This window comes from Trichomycterus rosablanca, chromosome 25 (assembly GCF_030014385.1).
Source record: "Trichomycterus rosablanca isolate fTriRos1 chromosome 25, fTriRos1.hap1, whole genome shotgun sequence".
NCBI lineage: Eukaryota > Metazoa > Chordata > Actinopteri > Siluriformes > Trichomycteridae > Trichomycterus > Trichomycterus rosablanca.
The window spans coordinates 16631484-16641706 of record NC_086012.1 but is presented as its reverse complement, the minus strand read 5'-3'; the positions used below and the strand labels follow the sequence as shown (position 1 = coordinate 16641706).

The 10223-nt window shown below is 39.1% G+C and overlaps 1 long non-coding RNA gene across 1 annotated transcript in view; it reads left to right on the top strand.

The window, feature by feature from the left end:
* The window catches only part of LOC134302890 (uncharacterized), an 18915-nt gene extending 9061 nt beyond the window's left edge, over nucleotides 1-9854 (top strand). Inside the window, exon 3 of the long non-coding RNA XR_010007593.1 lies at nucleotides 8533-9854. This is a non-coding gene — a long non-coding RNA (uncharacterized LOC134302890). The remainder of the gene's footprint in view (nucleotides 1-8532) is intronic.
* The last annotated feature ends 369 nt before the right edge of the window (nucleotides 9855-10223 follow it).

The following is a 10223-nucleotide window of genomic DNA, read 5'->3' as shown; positions in this document are numbered from 1 at the left end:
TCACACATGACGTTTGTTTAGCGTTAGCGATGGATCTCTGTCGCTGAAGGTAGATGGAATTATCTCAGTGTGGTTAATCTCTCCTCCAGCAGGTCACACACACACACACACACACACACACACACACACCAGCGACAGCTCACTGCCTCCTCGTCACTATCGTTTGCATATCTTGTGTTTGGGATCTCCCTATCGGGTGGACGGAGAGTCGGTGGCCTTCTCTGCGGGCCCGAGATCTCCTCGGGGTTCTGACGTTCTCTAAACATCAGGCTCCTCGGAGAGCCGGCACGAGGAATAGAGGAGGAGGATTATCAAAACAAACCCAGAACCCGGTGGATGTGGAGAGGAGGAGGGGTCATGGAGATAATTAAAGGCTGAGTAATGGGGGATCAGTGTTGGGCTCTTTAGGATGGAATGAACACTTGTGGACTTTTTCTTCATCATTGTAACGTTGTCTTTGTATAACGAGTCCCTAGTTCTGAGGTCCTCACATGAGGACAGAAAAAAAGGCACCTTTTGACTAGCCGATGGAGGTCTGATAAGGGCTTAAATTAAACGACGTAAAAAGTGTATTTTTGTGCCCAAACAAAGTCAGACAGTAGAAACCAGAAGCAGTCACAATATTATTGAATACTTGTGGCTTTAGCATTTTATTCCATACTACTTTGCTATTTTTTATTTTTATCTTTGTCTAATGAGTCCCTAGTTCTGATGTACTCACATGATGACAGAAAAGAAAGGCACCTTTTGACTAGTCGATGGAGGACTGATAAGGGCGTAAATTGGGCAACGGAGAACGTGTGAGGGTTTTTGTACCCAAACAAAGTCACACTGTAGGAACCAGAAGCTGTCACAATATTAAAGCACACTTGTGGACTTTCTGTCATCATTTTAATAAATACTTTGCTTATTGTTAAATTTATATTTGTCTAACGAGTCCCTAGTTCTGAGGTCCTCACATGAGGACAAAAAAAGAATAAGGACGGTTTGACTAGCCGATGGAGGGTGTAAATCGGGCGACGTAGAAAGTGTCTTTTTGAGCTCAAAGTCAGACAGTAGAAACCAGAAACAGTGACGCTAATAATGAAGACTTGTGGACTTTCCTTGATTATTTAAATCAATGATTTACTTATTTTTAACTTTATCTTTGACTAACCATTCCCTAGTCCTGATGTACTCACATAAGGACAAAAAAAAGAATAAGCACGGTTTGACTAGCCGATGGAGGACTGATAAGGGCGTAAATTGGACGAGGTAGAAAGTGTGTGCTTTTTGTGCCCAAACAAAGTGCCTAGCACAGCGTAGAAACCAGAGCCAGTCACACTATTAATGAATACTTGTTGACCATTTTAATTAATATTTTGCTATCTTTCAACTTTATCTTTGACTAACAAGTCCCTAGTTCTGAGGTACTCACATGAGGACAAAAAAAAAAGAATAAACGCGGTTTGACTAGTCGATGGAGGTGTCATAAGGGCGTAAATTAGGCGACAGGGAATATGTGAGCTTTTTGGGGCCAAACAAAGCCCCGTCACACCATACAACCGTACAAACCAGAGCCAGTCACGCTATACTTGAATACTTGTTAATAATTTTAATCAATATTTTGCAATTTCTTAACTTTATCTATGAGTCGTTCTGCTTAACGATAATAGAGAATAATTTAAAATGTTTCCTTGTAGTGAGAAAAGACTAAAAACCTAAAAAATTCTATATTAAGACACTTTATGTTTATACTAGCGACCAACGTTGCTAAAGGTTTGCTTAAGGTTTGCATACGTAGATAGTTTAATAAAATAATGTCGTCTCATACTAGCGTAACATGGACACTACAAGGTAATACGCTAAGTGGTACGAAGCCAGTCCTGACCAACGCCTTTTCAAAACCAACCGAATCCAAGCGTTACCAAGCACCGTTCACGTGACCCTATCAGGCCTCGTTTCCACTGTTCCGCTCTTTCCAGAGACCTCGTACGCCTTCTGAAAAGCAAACACGTGGCAGCCAGAACAGACAGACGATACAGGGCTGTACATTTCTGAATATGAAACAAACACCGGGTCAAATTTAAAAAGCGATCAGTCTGGGAGGAACGGGCGGGGGTGACACCTTGTTTATCGATGGAGTCGTGTCTCTCTTTCTCCTTCCAGTAGGAACCAGAGCCGAGCCGCACTCAAACACTCCATTCCCGCCATGAGTAAACACAGAGGCAAACACTGAGCCCGGTTGAATCAGTACCTGGTACAGCGCTGGTACTAACCTCACATGAGGAAGAAAAAAAGAATAAGTGCGGTTTGACTAGCCGATGGAGGTCTGATAAGGGCGTAATTGGAACGAGGTAGAAAGTGTGTGCTTTTTGTGCCCAAACAAAGCCCCTGTCACAGCGTAGAAACCAGAAGCCGTCACGCTATTGTGTATCTGCCCTCACAAAGGAGCAGGACGTCTGCTTGGGGTGTTTTTCTCAGCTAGGTGCACACGCTAGGGTCATGGGACATGTTCGTTTGGGCAGTCAAGGACAAGAAGGCGTATCGCCACAGTCGTGTTTGTTGCGTCTGCACTTTATAAGAGTGGGTAGAAGTCTTATCAAACCCACAGAGAAATTATTTGTTCAGTGAACAAAGAGGGCTGAAAAAATGAAACTTCTTGTTCTTTTGTCGGTGGGTTTCAGCATTACACCATGCAGCCGAGAGCTCAGTAAACATCCAGTTTCAAAACTGTGAAATAAACGTTTATGGACGTTTGTCCCGGTCATGCTCGCGACAGGTCGGGTTCTACCAGGAAACGCTGGACTAGACTGGATGGCGATCCAGAGAACTGAAGGTGAAGATTAAACCCAGGATCCCGTCCAGCACCTTTGTGGGCAATTATAATCCCAAAGGATACACAATTATAGTACAGAATATTTAAATCATTTATAGGAACATTATTTATAATGATTAATACATAACAATAAACATTTCCATGAGTAGAACTTTAGTAATCCTGAGGGGGAATTGTATGGTTACAGCAGAAGTAACATGAAACTCAACCATAATGAGAAAAGTTAGAATAAAAAAATAAACAATAAAATAAAAAACAAAATTTTTAGGAAGGTATATACAGGGGCTCAGCTGAAAGAAAGAAAGAAAGATAGAGAAAGAAAGAAAGAAAGAAAGAAAGAAAGAAAGAAAGAAAGAAAGAAAGAAAGAAAGAAAGAAAGAAAGAAAGAAAGAAAGAAAGAAAGAAAGAAAGAAAGAAAGAAAGAAAGAAAGAAAGAAAGAAAGAAAGAAAGAAAGAAAGAAAGAAAGAAAGAAAGAAAGAAAGAAAGAAAGAAAGAAAGAAAGAAAGAAAGAAAGAAAGAAAGAAAGAAAGAAAGAAAGAAATGACAGACATATAGAGAAAGAAAGAAATGACAGACATATAGAGAAAGAAAGAAAGAAAGAAAGAAAGAAAGAAAGAAATGACAGACAGATAGAGGAAGACAGACAGAAAGAAAGAATAAAAGACAAACAAATAAAAAATAAAAAAGACAGAAAGACAGAAGGAACGAAATACATCAGTGCTTAGTGCATTAAAATGTAATTCAGTTCAGTGTAAATGAGAGCAGTGGCTTTTATTTACAGGAAAGTGAGCTTTTAATGTGTGTGTGGATGTGTGTGTGTGTGTGTGTGTAGCAGGTTCTAGGTGTGAAGCCACTTAACCCTCATGTGCTCACCTCACTTGTAGGTCACTTTGGATATAAAAAATCAGATTAAATAAATGTAAGAATAAATGTAGGGCCTCAGAGTGACCTTGTGGATTTAAAATAAAGAAAAAACAGACTGAGCCCTGATCCTGATACGCTTCCTCTGCTTCAGAAGAGACAACACAGAGTCCTTCAGTCTCGTCCCGCGTCCTATCAGGACGTCTGCGTCTCCGTCTCCTCTCCGGAGTCTTGGCACCGGGTGACGTAGTGGGTGCTGGAGCTGATAGCGTCCGCCGCTGCTTTTAAACAGCTGATTCAGGGAAAGCGACAGGCCGCGGCGTAGGCTAACCTTAACTTTAGACAAAACACAGGCCTGGGCGCAACAGGATGAAGGCTGAGTGCTGGAGCTCGGAAAGAACAACAAGAACCGGCAGCCTTCGATTTTCACACAGGGAACGAGGTGCAGCCCGCTGAAATCGGAGCTCAGAATATATCGATACGGAATTTTTTAGATATAGAAATATTAAATTATTCCCTATTACATCCCTATACATTGTTCCCAAGTGTCCAAGCTTATTTAGCAGAAAAGCAGCCCCATATCGTGATGCTCCCACTTATATACTTAAGCTAAATTACAACCAGCTCAAAGTTTTTTATCAGACAAATTTCCTCTGATATCACAGTTCACTTCTACATGTTTCAGGGTCTGGGTTTGATTCTCCAGCCAGGCAGACCAGTTTTTTTCTGTGTGGAGTTTGCATGTTCTCCCTGTGTTTTCCTCCGGGTGCTCGGGTTTCCTCCAACAAGTCCAAAGACATTCAGTCAGGTGCTACTTAAATTAGAGGTACTAAAACTGCCCAAAGTGTGTGTGTGTGTGTGTGCCCTGTGATGAACTGGCAACCTGTCCGAGGTGTTTCCTGCCTTTCGCCCAGTGAATCAGACCCACTGCGACCCTGACCGGGATAAAGCAATTGCTAAAACAGACACACAAAAGAAAGAAAGGCAGACAGACAGACAGAAAGACAGAAAGATAGACAGACAGAAAGTAAGAAAAAAAAATGAATGAAAAAACGACAGAAAGAAAAAGAAAGACAGACAGGCAGAAGTAATGAAAGACAGACAAAGAAAGAAAAACAGAAAGAAAGACAGACAGACAGAGAGACAGACAGAAATAAAAAGGAAAGAAAGACATTTATAAAAAAAATTATAAATAAAGAATAAAAGACATAAATATGTAAGACAGAAAGACAGACAGACAGAAAGACAGACAGAAAATAAATAAGAGCTTATATTAAATGGACGGAGCGTGGGAGCGTGTGAACGGTTCAGCTGAAACTTTCCGATGCTGGATAACACTCCAGCTCCAGTCTGTATCTAAATTTAGGCCTCGGTACCTCGGTGCCCGGCGAGCAGGAGGAGACCAGAGATCATGTGATCCAGCTCTAATGGCTTTTTAAACACTTGAATCTAATGACTGATGACTGAAGCTCTTATCTGTTATTCCAGCACATCTTCTCCAGGCACTTTCACCAGCCTGACTGCCTCCAGCCCTCAGCGGCCCGCGGCCGTTCACCTCCATTCAGCGCTAATGAGGCCTCGTAAAAATGTAATAACAGCTGAAGCGGCGTGATGGAGATCGTCAGGCTGAGCGGCACTTATTTTGTCAATGTGATGCATTAATGTTCATAAGTTCACCTTCCAGTTCACCAGTTCAGTCGTTCAGATACCAGTCCCGTTTATTTCAGTTCAGGTACAAAAAATCCATCATTATACATTTTTATTTTAAAAGTTACTCTGGTGTATAAGGAGCCTGTACAGTGTACACTATATAAACAATATTAATATATGAATTCATGTGTTTCAGCCTAAATCAGTTATATAAAGAGAATTTTATACTTCCACCATTGTAGCAACAGTTTGCAAAAGGGCTTATCCTGTTCCAGCATGACTATATATACAACCAGAAATATGATTATTATATACTGTATTATTATATTATTTACTATATTATTAACCTGCATTTAAGTTCTTTATTAAGACATGAAGAAAATCTCGGTTTAAAGAAAGAAACACAGACAGACAGACAGACAGACAGACAGACAGACAGACAGACAGACAGACAGACAGAAAGACAGAAAGAAAGAAAGAAAGAAAGAAAGAAAGAAAGAAAGAAAGAAAGAAAGAAAGAAAGAAAGAAAGAAAGAGACAGGCAGACAGAAAGAACAGACAGATAGACAGAAAGAGGCAGACAGACAAAACAGAAAGACAAAAAGAGACAGACAGAAAGAAAGAACAGACAGAGAGACAGAAAGAATGAAAGACAGACAGACAGAAAGAAAGAAAGTTTCTGTCTGTCTGTTCTGTCTGTCTGTCTGTCTGTCTGTCTGTTCTTTCTTGCTTGCTTTTCTTCATGTCTTTATGAACAACATAAATGCTGGTCAATAATATAGTAAATACTATAATAATATAGTAGTATAGTAATAGTAATAATATAGTACTATAATAATACAGTATACAGGTATAGACAGACAGACAGACAGCCCCACTGAACAGCTCTGGAATGAACTGAAACATCAACATTTGACCAACATCAGTTTTTCTTTTTTGTTTCTTATTTGCTTTTTATCCTGGTCAGGGTCTCGACTGTCCCAGATCCAGCAGGAACACCCTGAACAAGGCACCAATCCATCACAGGGTTGCCCATGTTTATCCATGGAGACTTAGGGGTAGTAATTTAGGGCAGATCTACAAGTTAAAAGTCACTGAGGTATTTGGTACAAATCTTAATTTTTTTGAGGTGATAAACACACATTTCTGAAGGTGTTTCCTCTGAGTAAACGAGTCCTTTACTGCAGGTCATGGAAAAAATATCCAGCCATTATGAACAACAGTGAATCACCTGACAGTCTGGGTGTGTCCTTTGCTAGCACTGATCTCTGGGAAGGTTGTTAACATGCCCCCTATCAAAGGTTCCTCTTACACACACAGACACATACACACACACACACACACACACACACACACGCACACACAAAGGTTCCTTTTACACCTGTTTGGTTTAATCATCTACTAATTCCAACAGCCACCTCCAGTCCTATAGCACTGCCGCCGTCCCGACACACCAGAGGAGGAGGCGACGTTTACCGGCCCTCCCATAAACCACCGCCAGAGTAAATAAGTCCGTTTATAATGTGCTAACGAAGAGCTGCTCACATTTACCCAAATACAGGAAATGACTTTAATAGGATGAGAGAAGGGATGCATCTTCATACAGGTCTTTAAATTCTGCAAAGTACTCCTGTACACACACCTGTACACACACACTCGTTCTATACGTACACTTTAAACAGTATGTAGGGGAACACTGATTATTACACTATATACGGTATATATTACTATATAGCCAGAAGTATGTGGGAATCCCTGCTAATTACTGTGGAATTTAGCTACGTCCACTTCAAACAGGTGTATATAATGTTTCATAAAATATAAATTACATGCTTTTTACATGTTTTGCCACAACAGTTTGGGGAAGACCCTTTCCTGTTCCAGCACAAGCATGCACAAAGTAGTGTCCATAAAGAGATGCTTTGGCAAGTTTAGTGTGAATGAACTCTGGTGACCTGCACAGAACCTTGACCGCAACCCCATTATACATTTTATGGGATTAACTGGAACACCGATCTCAGGCCCTTTCATCCAGCATCTGTACTTGACCTATCACCTTAATTCGGACTGATTCCCAAAATCCTTGAATATTATGTTAAGTTGCAGTTCTGTGATTATTTGTCTTTGTGTAACTGTTGTTCCTGCTGCATTTAGTTCATCCTGCAACTCTCTCTTCAAATTATTTTTATTTTACTTTCTTACTATTTTTAATCTTTCTTGTCATAATTAAAAGCACATTGTGAAATCGACTGTGCTGCACCTGCCCAGGTTAATTATGTTTAGTTCCACGAACATTTCTCTTGCAGAATGAAGCAACAGTACAGGGATGTTTACATGGTGGCTCTGGATCTGTACTTTCAGTTTTTTCTAATGTTTGTCCCTGTGTACTTTAGAAACTCGTTCACCTTTAGTGTTATCAAATGTCTGAATACAGGTAGTGGAAATATACCTGTATATTTAATATCATGACAGGACAGGTCGTTACTGCTTACACAAGATTCATCAGTTCAAGTTTTAATATCAAACACAGTCATGGACAATTTTGTATCTCCAGTTCACCTCACTTGCACGTCTTTGGAATCTGGAAGGAAACCCATGCAGACACGGGGAGAACATGCAAACTCCACACAGAAAACCCTAGATCGCCCCACTTGGGGATCGAACCCAGGACCTTCTTGCTGTGAGACACCGTGCCACCCCTAAGTAACGTATGTTTCGGCTAGAAAAGTATACAGTAACTATGTAAGAAGGAAGGTTGGTTAGTTGGTCGGAAGGTAGATTGGTGGAGTAGTATGTATACGTACAGTGTTGGTGGGCAAGCCGTAGCCTAGTGGTTAAGTTACTGGACTAGTAATCAAAAGGTTGCTGCCAGGTTGCTGCTGTTAGGCACTTGAGCAAGGCCCTTAACCCTCAATTGTTGAAACTGTATACTGTCACGGTACTGTAAGTCGCTTTGGATAAAGGCATCTGCTAAAGTTTGAAAATGTAAATGGTGTGTGTATAAGTTGATAAATGTGTAGTTATGTAGGTTTGTATATTAAAACGTTATGCTGATGTGTGTAAACTGATATGTGGTAAAGTAAGATGCCTTTAATATTAAGTGTGTGTGTGTGTGTGTGTGTGTGTGTGTGTGTGTGTGTGTGTGTGTGTGTGTGTATTGTGTGTTTGAATTTGAATGTATTGTGTATTCTGCTCCCATCAGTGGGTTAAACTCTCCTGATTAGCAAGTCAATCTAATACAGGAATCATTAAAAGGAGACGAAAAGGGAAAGACATCAAGGAGTAAAATAAAAGACTCTTCACACACTCACATTTTTGGACTCTGGAAGGAAACCCATGCAGACACAGGAGGAGAACATGCAAACTCCACACAGAAAGAACCTGGACTGCTCCACCTGGGGATCGAACCCAGGCCCTTCTTGCTGTGAGACACCGTGCCACCCCTAAGTAAAGTATGTTTCGGCTAGAAAAGTATAACTATGTAAGGAGGAAGGTTGGTTAGAAGGTAGATTGGTGGAGTAGTATGTATATGTACAGAGTGTTGGGGTACATATAAGTTGATGAATATGTAGTTATGAAGGTCTGTATCTTAATATGTTATTTTGATATGTGTGTGTGTGTGTGTGTGTGTGTGTGTGTGTTGTGTGTTTGAATTTGAATGTATTGTGTATTCAGCTCCCATCAGCGGGTTAAACTCTCCTGATTAGCAAGTCAATCTAATACAAGAATCATTTAAAGGCGACAAAAAGGGAAAGACATCAAGGAGTAAAATAAAAAGCTCTTCACACACTCACCCAGTCTCCCATCTCAGCAAGCAAGAGAAAACCAGTGTGCACTGTTAAACCACTAAACTAAATCATTCTACAGTCCATTATAAACTGGAAACACTGTCCAGTCCTCAAAATGATTTACTTACACAGGATCTGAGATATTTAGACTAAAAAGGGCTTTTAAATATTGATTACTGAATTGATTTCTGGTCGTATAGGTTAGGAACTCAGTCCAGTGTGCAAGCAACAACAGAAAAACTAAGTCTTCAAGGGTAAAACAAACATAAATAAATACATACATATTCCTTATTATATTATATATTATAAGAATACAGTTTGAATGATTTGTCTTTCCTCTGAAGGGCTTTATTATGAGTTTGGTGTTGGTCTCTCTCTGTGTTTGCTTGCCTTTCTTACACGTTACAAGGTCAAAGTACATCTGAGTCCAGACTCGAGATTTTCTTCCCTCATTTACAGCAGGAGAAAAAAAAAGAGAGAATTATGGACATGGAGCCATGAGTTCAACCGTCTGAGCTTTTATACATTTACCATGTCCACTGTTTAATTTTAGTTCATCTGATGATTATAAAGGGAATACAATACTAAAATTAATACTAATAATTAATAATAAACACATTATTTAAAAAAAATGTGCAGTAGGATTTTAATTCGTTTTGAAAATGTACTTGCAGTAATGGGTTTATTTTATTTGTTTGTCTGTAAGAGAGTGAACAATATTTCCTTTCAGTTTTACGGTGCATTTAGATAACACATATTTTTCTTTGTTAAAATCAATAATTAAGTATATGTTCTATTATCATTATTATTATTATTATTATTACTATTGTTATGATTATTATTTTTATTGTCATTATTTTTGTTATTATTATTATATTATTATTATTATTGTATTAGGATTATTATTATATTCCATCACCTTTTTTAACTAATCATTAGGGACAGCGTGTAAGGATTTTAATCTGTTTTTGTGTCTTTGTTTTATTATTTTAAATATATTTTATCTTTTCATTTACATCTTTTAAATAATTAATTAAAATAAAATGTGATTGTTTATGTAGTGCGCTTTAAATACTTCTGTACTGAACTGTACACGCTGTTTTAT